The sequence below is a fragment of the Balaenoptera acutorostrata genome, chromosome 18, assembly GCF_949987535.1.
Source record: "Balaenoptera acutorostrata chromosome 18, mBalAcu1.1, whole genome shotgun sequence".
NCBI lineage: Eukaryota > Metazoa > Chordata > Mammalia > Artiodactyla > Balaenopteridae > Balaenoptera > Balaenoptera acutorostrata.
The window spans coordinates 25,832,700-25,843,869 of record NC_080081.1 but is presented as its reverse complement, the minus strand read 5'-3'; the positions used below and the strand labels follow the sequence as shown (position 1 = coordinate 25,843,869).

The 11,170-nt window shown below is 33.9% G+C and overlaps 1 non-coding gene across 1 annotated transcript; it reads right to left on the bottom strand.

Moving 5' to 3' along the window:
* Positions 1–374: 374 nt before the first annotated feature.
* Positions 375–480, bottom strand: LOC114236962 (U6 spliceosomal RNA). Its single transcript, XR_003622796.2, has one exon. It is a non-coding gene; the product is annotated as a U6 spliceosomal RNA (small nuclear RNA).
* Between the last annotated feature and the right edge of the window lie 10,690 nt (positions 481–11,170).

Genomic DNA, 11,170 nt, shown 5'->3' with positions numbered 1-11,170 from the left:
AGTTATATTTGTGGCAATTAGCTCCTCCCCTCTTTGCTTTTTCATTCATTTCTGTCTTTTAATGAAAAGAAGTTTTTCTTTCAAATGTAATCAATTAGCAATCTTTTTCTTTTTTTAAAAACATCTTTAATGGAGTATAATTGCTCTACAATGGTGTGTTAGTTTCTGCTGTATAACAAAGTGAATCAGCTATACATATACATACATCCCCATATCCCCTTCCACTTGAGTCTCCCTCCCACCCTCCCCATCCCACCCCTCTAGGTGGAAATAAAGCACGGAGCTGGTCTCCCTGTGCTATGCGACTGCTTCCCACTAGCTATCTATTTTACATTTGGTAGTGTATATATGTCCATGCCACTCTCTCACTTCGTAAAAATACGGAACGCTTCACGAATTTGCGTGTCATCCTTGCGCAGGGCCATGCTAATCTTCTCTGTATCATTCCAATTTTAGTATATGTGCTGCCGAAGCAAGCACAGCAATCTTTTTCTTAATGTTTACAACTTTTAAAGTTTTAGTTAAGAACTTTTTTCTTTTCTAAATTTATGAAGATATTCTCTAATCTGGAAGATTTATTGGCTTATCTTTCACATTTAGACAATACAGTAACAACAGCAAAATAATAATAATTTGTATGCATAGTATGAGGTAGATGTCAATTTCATATAATTCTTATTTTTATATATGGCTATCTAGTTGACCCAGCACCACTTAAAGTAATCTTTCCTCGGCACTGCAATATTACCCTTGTATTAAATGATATGGGTTTCTTTCTGAACTTGCCATCTTGATCCATGAGTCTCCTTGCCTATACTTGAGGAAATAAAACAGAGTTCTTCACTAGTGCCATTTTATAACAACTTATGTCTAGTACAGTAAGTATCCTTTGTTCATCTTTAAATATCTTTATTGTTTTGGTTCTTTGAATTTTTATACACATTTTAGAATCAATTTGTCTATTTACTCAAAAAAGAAAAAAAAAAACAAAACGTCTGCCGTTTTCACTGGGTTTACAGTGAATTTATTGTAGATCAATTTAGGAAAATGTATATTTTAACCATTTGAAGTCCTCCAGTTCAAGAGTATATCTCTCCATCTGCTAACCTCCTCTTCAATTTTACTCAATGATATAGACTTCTTACACATATTTTGATTAATTCTTAGTTATTTATCTTTTAATTTTATTCTGTTATATTGTATTTCTTTTATAATTGATTCCATTTTATATAAATACAATTGATTTTGCATATTGCAATTATATATTGATTTTAGTGTATTGAGCTTGCATTCAAACACATTACTAAATTTACTTAACTTTGATAATTTATTTGCAGACATGGTTGATTTGGCGCATCCACAATTATTTCATCTGTGAATAATTAAAGCTGTATATATTTTCAATTCTTGTACTACTAATATTTATGTCTTGTTTATTGGTTAAGACTTTCAATAAAATATTGAGTGAAAGTACTGAAAATTAATAATATCTTCTATTTTCTGACTCAGAAAAAATGAGCTCAACATTTCAGATTAACTATGATGTTTAATGTAAATTTTCTGTACATGCTTTTTATTTGAATACAGAATTTCTACAATAAAATTTCTAAGCATTTTAATCACTGATGAATGTTGACTATTATCAAATGCTTTATCTGTATTGCTTAAGATAGAATATCTGTAGTGACTAGTTGTCATGCTTGTTTCTTTTCTCTCCTTATTTTGTTAATATATTTACTGATTATTTTGGGCCCTTTTATTGAAGTGCACAAATTCTAGATCTACAGATTAATGAAATATCCATACACTTAACAACCCTATGCAACCACTGTGCAGATTAAGAAGAACTGCACTAAGCCCCCATTCCCTCTGATGCTTCCTCCCAGAGACTAACCAGACTATTTGAACATCTAACTGCATGTATTAATTTTGTCTGTTTTTAATTTTATATAAATTGAATTAGATATATATGTACTCTTTTGTATCTGCCTTTTTCATTCTAAATTATTTTCTGAGGTTCCTTTCTATTGGTTCATGTAGTTGCAAATTTTACCATCAATTTCAGGAGTATTCTATGTGTGACTCTTTTCTACTATGATGACCATTTGAGCAGTTTCCAGTATGGGGATTATTATAAATAGTACTATTATTGTTTACATAGTACTGGGTGGTGTGACTGATTGGCCTCATCCTGCTACTTATAACCCTAATCATGGGAGCCTTATTGAATAGCAGTCCATGTCTTTCAGATTAATCAGAGTGGACGATGGTGTGGAATATTCAAAAGAAAAATTTCCAGAAGATATGATGAGGTAGAAGTGAGGGGTATATATTGTTTGTGGGCAATTCTCTATGTTTATCTTGGGGCAGATCTTGATTCAGACTATATTTTCAAGGAGGTTTACTTAGCAAATAACACTGGAAGATAGAGATGGTGTCTTCCCCTATGTAGAAGGAATATTTGTTTTTTGTCCAGGGTAATAAAGATAATACTTTCCTCTAGAGCAAGAGTTGAACAGGTTTGCTTGCAACTTCCTTATAAGCGTAGGAGTCTTCTAAGCAAAATGTGCCTTGGTTGTGAAACAAATCCAGCGCCTACCTGTGTCCACCTCAGCACCATCCCCATAGAATTTGTGAGCCATGGGGAGTGTACCGGATATGAGCATAAAGCTCATGCTACCTGCTGTGCTCTCTACTAAAGTTCATTGTTTCCAAGTGAAGAATCTTGTGTTTTCTGGCAGCATCTATGAAACTGAAGCAGGCTAATCTGTCTAACTTGCAAGCAGGGTATACTCTCAAATCTTTCACAATTATTAACATATGTCTCTTTTATTCTGCATATTTATTTTTTGAGTTACCTTCTAGTTTAATAACCTTTTCACCAGTATCTAATCTGATCTTCAATGAATTTACTGGTTTTTAATTTCATTTATTGTAAGTCTTAGTTCTAATTACATTTTTCAATTATAAATTCTGGTTCCCTGTCAACACACTCTCTCTCTCTTTTGGTCTTTTAGCTTCTTAAGCACAATAATCATTGCTTATTTTAAAGTCTGTGACTGAGAACTCTGTTATCTGTATCCTCTATGGGTCAGTACCGTTGGCTAGTTGCTTCTCTTGGTTTTCATTCACATTTTGTTCCTTATATACCTGGTTAATTTTGAGGGCTTGCCATATTATATTATACCTTTTTAAGATAATTTGAGGCTCTAGATTATATAATCTTCATCTAGAGAGATTTATTTTTGCTTCTGGCAATGTTATGAAGTTGAGATGATCTGAAATTGATTTCAGTTTTAGTGAAGCATCTCTTTCCAGTTCACTTTTATTCCTTTATTGTAGCTGTTTGAAAGCCAATTCCAAATTCTATAGATTTTTTCCAGATGGCCTTGAACTCTAAACTTCTTCCTCTAGCTAGGCCGATAAGTCTGTGGAAAGCTTTCTTCAGCTCCCCAACCTCACAGCTGCTACTTCCAAATCATTACACTTTTCTAAAAAAGAAAAGATCCCAAATGTCCATTTCACCCATTTAGTCCTCTCTCCTCTCCCAGACCTTGATTTCATACTTACTCACTGTCTTGCTCTTCTCTGATGCATTTTTACTTAGTTCAATAAGTAGTTCTCAGCAAGGAGTTATTTCTCACCATCTAGTCCATCATTACTGAAAGCAGAAATCTCTCAACATTTTTTTGACCCTACTTATTTGTCATATCTTACTATTCCCTAAAGATGAAATATTTCCTAGCATACCCTTCATATGTAAATCACTTAAATTTCTTTTGGTGCTGCCTCATCTGTCCAAAAGTTGCATTTAGTCACATTTGCATTCTAACATATACAGTATTTATTTTCAAGCAGAAGTTGCTGCATTACATTAATTATTAAATATTATGTACGTATATATCACATATATAAATATCATATACCTATAGATATAGTATATATTTGAGAGAAGGCCTTAAAATAACAGCAGAAAAACCATACTGTGAATCTTTTCCCAAGATTATGTAAAATTATCATGGTATTTTACCAAGAAACCTAAGCACTGGGAAAGAGAAAAATAAATGTATTTCAAGAATCAGAAAAGAATCTGATCCTTGAAAATCTGCTCTGTCTGCTCTGAGCTAAAATTTACTAGATATCCAGAATATCACAGTGGTCAACTGGTTAGAGTATAGACTTATAGAAGAAAAGGTATATAAATGGAATTTGACCTGAAGCCAACACATATATTTGACTCATTAAAATCTTGAACCCATCTAATTGCAATAGTAGCAAATTTTAGGTGTAAAATTATAAAAGCATCAGGAATTGTCATAATGTCCTTATCATTGCACTGATTCCTTGTTCTGAGGAGTAAAGGATTTTATAGTAACTTAAGCACTCCCTCTGGAGCTCCCTCTCACTACCAAAATAGTTCATCAAAAGCAATTACATATCCTTGTCAGAATCACAGGAATTTAGAGGCTTTTAATACATGAGGATGATGATTGTTATTATAAGCTAACTTAAATCATTTTGGTCTGAACTGAAATCTAAGAAGTCTTGGAGGATGACAGTGTATTAACCCATAATCATAGCCTGTTCTGTTCTAGAGAAGGTCTTTCTGGAGCAAATCAGTTCATTCCCTATCAACTTACATCCCCCTGTTGATATAGCATGTTCCCTTTATCCTTGTAAACACAGCGTATCACAATCTGTTTGCTTTAACCTAGTAGGTACACCAATGTACCTTAACTTCGTTCCCTAGGCTTAGGTCATTTGAAACTTGGTACCACTTTTTAGTACTCGGGATCTTTAGTGTCTCCTCATTCCAAAGGATGTCAACACATGGACTCACTATACTGATAACATCATGCTGATAGGACTGTAGAGTTCAAATTAACAAGTAATTTAAATGACATGGTGATACATTCATTAGAGAGGGGAAAATGTACTCCACAAAATATGTAGGCCTTCCATTCAAGGAAGGTTATGTGATTCCTCCATATCAGGGAATAAAGTGCTACACCTTTTTCTCACTACCACTAAAAAGGAGACACAGAGGTTTGTTTAATCTGTTCATTTTGTGGTCTGAAAGACAGCCAAACTTAAAAGAGACTGACAGCAAGATAAGCTTCTCTAGTTGACCCTTTATGAAAGCTCAGCGAGTCTGTCATTTGCCTCTTTGACCCAGCAAACTGAGTACTACTCAAGCATTCATGACACTTCAGAATGTTCTACAGAGGCTATAACAAACTACTTTTGGAAACCAAAGTAGAGACTTTTTAGTCTCAAAGGAAGACCATGCCATCTTTCGCATGTAACCATGATCATTTTCAGAAATAGCTTTAGATTGGTAATAGGCCATGAGAGAGTACTAAAGGTAAAACCTTGAATGGTTACCACATTATCATATGATTCTAAATGTTCTTCATGAATTGCTTTTGTTGAATTGACATAATTTTGGATGCACACCATCCTAAAATAGCACTCGAGGTGTATATGTCATTTTCTGATATGCACAAAAAAGTAGCATGATCAGATCAGGTCATTAACCTTCCTACCACGATTTTTCCTACCAGGTAAGTGTCTCTTCCTCAACTCACAATTTTCTTATAAGGAATTTTCCTTGATCATCCGGCAAAGGAGGTGGACAATAACATTTTATCAATCATTCTACCTTATATACCAGTAGAACAACAAGAAATGGACGGTGATGACAATATAGCCTTCTCAGGAGTAGTTCTGAAGGCCGTGGGGACAAGGGATGGCTTGCCCGGAGATATTCCTTAGAGTGGCATATCTTGTCATCCACTAGTAGATAAGGCATGAGATAAAGATACTCCGCAATTCATAGCAAGGGTGGTTAATTTTATTGGATAGTAAAGGAAAATGAAAGAAGCAAGTTTGAGAAATTAGAAAAGAATGAGGATTCTTGCAGAGATATTTGTATAATGGCCCAGAGTGTGACAATATTTATGTCACATGTGAATTCTTATCAGAAGGCCATTATTCCAGAGGAAATTTTAATAATCAGCTGCACAAAATTACTTAAGTGAAATATATGTGAGCCCCCTTCAAGTGCCACTGTGATGCTTTCAGAAAGACCTCACAAACAAGAAGTAGGCTATGCAGAAAATTGATGGCATGAACTTCCCATAATTACAACTATTTTAGTTATTGCTGCCACTGAGTACCCAAATTCGCTACTAGAAGTAAGCAGCTTCAAGCCCCTAATCTTTTATAATATGCGAAGAGTAGCTTTAAAACAGGTCAATTTTATTTATCCCTTTCGTCTTAGAGAAAGTAGCAAGTTGGCCTTTCAAACAGATATTCATTCAGGTTTTGAAAATATTTTCCCCCTTTGTGCCTCTGCCAGTACCAAAGTCCATACACTGATTAAATGATGACAAACCACATTAGTATTTTACAGAGCGTGGCTTTTGACTGAGGTATTCTTTATACATCAAAGTAAGGACAGCAGTGTGCCAATGTTCACAGAAATCGTTAAGTTTTCCCAGTCAGGTATCAGTTGTCAACAACATCATGCAAGATGTAGAATATATTCTGCATGGGTCTAGAAGTCAATACACAGAAGTAGGGAATGATAAATCCCATAGTTACTCTTAAGTACCCATTCACAAAATATTTGATTACTATTTCCAGGACTGTCATCTTGTGCAATTTAGAGATTTTAGTACCTCAAAGACAGGTTTCTGCTAGTGGACTCATGATTCCATTGAATTAGAAGAGGTGACGGCAACTTGCCTTTTGGGGAAAAATGGGAGTTTTGATGTTGGTTTGGGTAATTTTCACAGATTGGAAACACGGCAGAGTTTGGATGCAGCCACATTTTATTTGTGAATACTTCATTGTTTTTTTATACGTAATGGTGAATGTTAAGGAAAAGCTATTGTAATAGTATAAAAGCAGTACCACCATGGGCTCAAATCATTCAGAAATAAAGGTTTATATTACAAAAAAATATAATAGCACCTTATCAGTTGTGTTACAGATTAAAATCAAAGGGAGTATGGTATACTTGATGGAGGAGAAAAATCCTGAATTCCATCTGTGGTTTGATTCATCGTAGAAATGATGAATTATCCTTTAAACTAACTGACTTACTTTTTCTAATATATATATTACTTCCTTCCCCCAAACATATAGAGAGAGAGTGTATTTCTTCTGGTTACCTGTTTAACTTAACCTGTATGTGAGATAATATTTAGGCATTAGATCAGAATTAGAGGAGAAATGAACATTATCAAGATATCTTGGACTTGGAATTGTATGGAATAATCGTATGGGTTTAGAACTGTTGAGTCTGCCTCCCTTTTTTAATTGAAGTATAGTTGATTAATATATTAGTTTCAGGTGTACAACACAGTAATTCAATATTTTTATAGCTTATACTCCATTTAAAGTTATTACAAAATAATGGCTGCATTTCTCTGTGCTGTATAATATATCCTTATTGCTTATGGGTCTGCCTCCTTTGGGTCGCATGGTTATATATGAATGAAATTTGCATTGAAAAGGGAATCGTTGCATTATATTTCTTTGGGGAAATTTTTTTGGTTTGGAAGTTTATGTACAGGAAGAAGGGTTTATGTGTATGTTGAGCAGCCAAGTTGTGGATTATTATAGTCATTCATTTTAGGTCTATTACTGAGCATGTGAACAGACCATCTCTTTTAACTCAGTCTCCTATTATGTTATTCTGAACTATTCTTCCACTTACACTATGGAAGAATAAAGACTCACTTTTTTCAGCTCCTAGAGAATTGTAGGTTCATGACCTACAATCACCCATTTAAATACTCTTATTTGGAACTTTAATACTGAAAGAATAGCTTAAAAATAAATGGCTAATCACAGCAACGGTGTGGAGAATAGAGTAGAGGTGATGTTGGAAGCCAATGAAGTGGGAGTATTGGGAGCATCCAAGAGTCAGTTTCTGTGATATGATACTTGTCAAATTTCACATTGCCTAGCTTTCATTTTTCCTGACAATTTTCTAAACGTTGTTATCTAGTCTTTTTGATAATTCTTTGAGCAGCTAGATATCCTTCCAATAAGTTCCTTTTTTGCTTAAGTGAGTTACAATACATTTCTCTTGTTTCCCAACCAGCACCCAAACTGACATAGAGGAAAAATCATGTGAGTTGTTGAGAAACTAAATAAATGGCAATATGTGAGTGCTGAAAATTGATTTTATCTCACATCATGTAGCCTACTCAAACAAAAAGTAATTTCACAATATAACTGCATGTTATGTACCAAGGAAACAAAAATATGGGGAAAGGAGTATAATTCTAGGAACAAGAATTTATATGAAGGACACAGACAGAAGATGTAGGCTCTAGAATAGACTGAGGAACAGATTCACCAAAGAACAGAGGTAATTTTAATTACTAATCAGGGGTAGAAGTTAGAGTAGAAGCAGGAGAGCTTTGACTGTAAATTTATATCAAGAATGAATCAATGTTTCACAAATTTGCTTGAGTATAGAATTATTTGGGAGCCTTATAAAATTATGTTTACAAGAACCTCCATTGTAGATTCTGGTGTATTAGTGTTAGGATGGGTCTAATAATATCTATACTTTTATCTAAGTCCCTAGATAATCTCACAATCCAAAATGCCTGGGGCAATTTGGGACTAAAAATAGTTTTGTATGAATAAGAGTGCTAATTATCAACAGATGTTTGAAACTCAGATAATTATGATTTAAAGGCTACATTTACTTGTAATAACACAATCATGCTTTTGAAAAGTTTTAAAATGAGATTTTTTTGAAAAAGTCACCCAATTTCGGAATGTTATCTTCAGCTCAATAAACTGGAGAGATGTAAGTTATTTTATTATGTTGCTTGCAAGTAGCTTGGACTTAAAAGTGCAGAAAGGGAGAGCTGATTGTCTGCGGCATCCTGAAACAGTCATACATTGCTTTCAAATTCAGCTGGCAAGGATTCAGTCAGAAACATCTGCAAGAATTTAGCACTGAGCCATGTATTCACTGATCTTTCTACCTGTTACTCTAATTACTACACTATAAAATTTTTATTTTTATTCTAGTTCCCTCTGATGCTGCTGGAAGATTATAGAGTAAACACAGCAGGGAAAAGGAGTCTAAGATAAGATAGAGAAGGAGGAGAATAAGGCAGGAAAACAGAAAATAAACTTGGAAGCTATGTGTCATCATGTATAGAATAACAAACAGACCCTCCACATCCTATGGTTTCTGCTTCCAACATAGTCTCAAAAGTCATGGAAATTACGTTGAAGTTGCTTAATATATTTGGCAGGACAGTATAGTGTCAAGTAACAAACTGGATCAGTGTACATATTCAGAGAGGGGAGATAAATTTATTATAAGGCTACATGCACTTCTATACATTTCCTTCACTTCCTGCTCATTTGTTTTTTTTAAGCTATATTGCAAGCAGAAGATAGTCTGAGATGTCTTATATTCAGTTTTTCCTGAATTTGAATATCTTTGGATCAGGTTGAGCCATATTTCCTTCTGAGATATAACTTGCGCTGTTGAGGAGGTAGGCTATTTTATACGCATATGATTTGGGAGGGTCTATTGTAAAATCCTTTGGAAGCAGGAACTGACACAAGGACAAAAAAAGGAGGGATAGTTGTGAAAGAGGCCAATACCCTAAATGGTAACTTAGCTCATGACCTCATAAATTTATGTCTTTTAGGTTCTACATTGTTTTTGGAGTTTCAGGTTTCCAATATATTATTTTTTAAATACAACCAAAAGGAAAACCCAATATAAACTTCTTTAAGTGAATTGGAACTTGAAGTTATGCTACTCAAAATGCACAGTTTAGTGAAACTGGTCCTAGATGCTCCAGTGTGTCCCTAGTACCCTCTCCTTTGGTGTTAAGGCTGATATATTAATCAAATAAGGTATCATGTGCATTGTCAGCATGCAGTGACACAATAGTAGTTCCCAATTGTGTTCTCCAGACTAGAAGCTCATGTGAAAGGTAGAATCTGCTCTCTATATACATCAACCAAGGAAAGTGCAGAGACGGTGTCTCATAGCTTCTGATTGGGTTACATGACCTGTTTTAAGTGTGGTCACGGTTATTCTGAGTATCTAATACTGGGTCATATTTCTATCCTTGGAGCCACAGGTGAAACTGACTTTACATGAAAAATATGGAAGAGAATTGGAAATAAATGGTAACAAAGTAAATTTGGTGTTACATTACCAGAAAAATAAGGAAATGTTGTTGGGCTTATGGGAAAACCCACAAAAACTATTAGTATATTTACAAATTTATTCCAGGAGTTATTTAGATAGTTGGGTAATGTTTTCAGTCCTCCAACTTAGCATCATATTATTTAGAGAATGCTAAAGTATCCTAAAGTACACAGGAAAGTTAATTACAGGTTTTTGAAAGTACCCATGCCATCCTCTGTTATAAGTAATAATTAACAGATGGATCTACTTCTTTTACTTTATCATCATTAAAAAAAATCTTACATGATTAAGCAGTTCATTTTATTTCCAAATGCTTCCATAATAAATATTTATTTCCAAATGTTGCCAAAATCTTGCAATTAATGATTAAAATGTTAATCCTAAGAATGAGTCTCAGTAGTAAAAAGCATGCTGTTAATCACAGGTTTTAACACCAAATATTTGGGCGTAGTTTCTTTAAAACATCCAAATTGAAAAAGTTAAGTGTTTTTATACAATTAAGCTATTTTTTAAAAAAAAATAACTCTGTAGCCTAATAATGTTCTGGTATTGACTGTTGTTTTAGTCAATTTGGTCGCCAAAGATTTATCTTTACTTATTAAGAATATTAATATTTTAAGGGTATATTTAAAGTGAGTTATTTATACTCCAAGTACAAATTTACTATTTTGATAGTTTGAAATGCATCTCAAAATTAAGGGCCATTTACTATTAAAACAAAGGAAAATGAGAGTCTTGATTAAACTTAAATATGTTAGTACTCTTAGTTGCAAGTAATAGAAAGCCTTCTTAAAGTAGCTTAAGAAATAAGGGAAATACAGTAAATCCCAGACTCCAAGGAAAGTTTTAACGACCAAACTGTGCAGAAAAGGAGGCATGTCTCAGAAACCATGACTTGTATACTACCATGACTTTTTCCTAAAGATTTTTCTTGTTTGTTTAGATCAGTTTCTTTTGTTG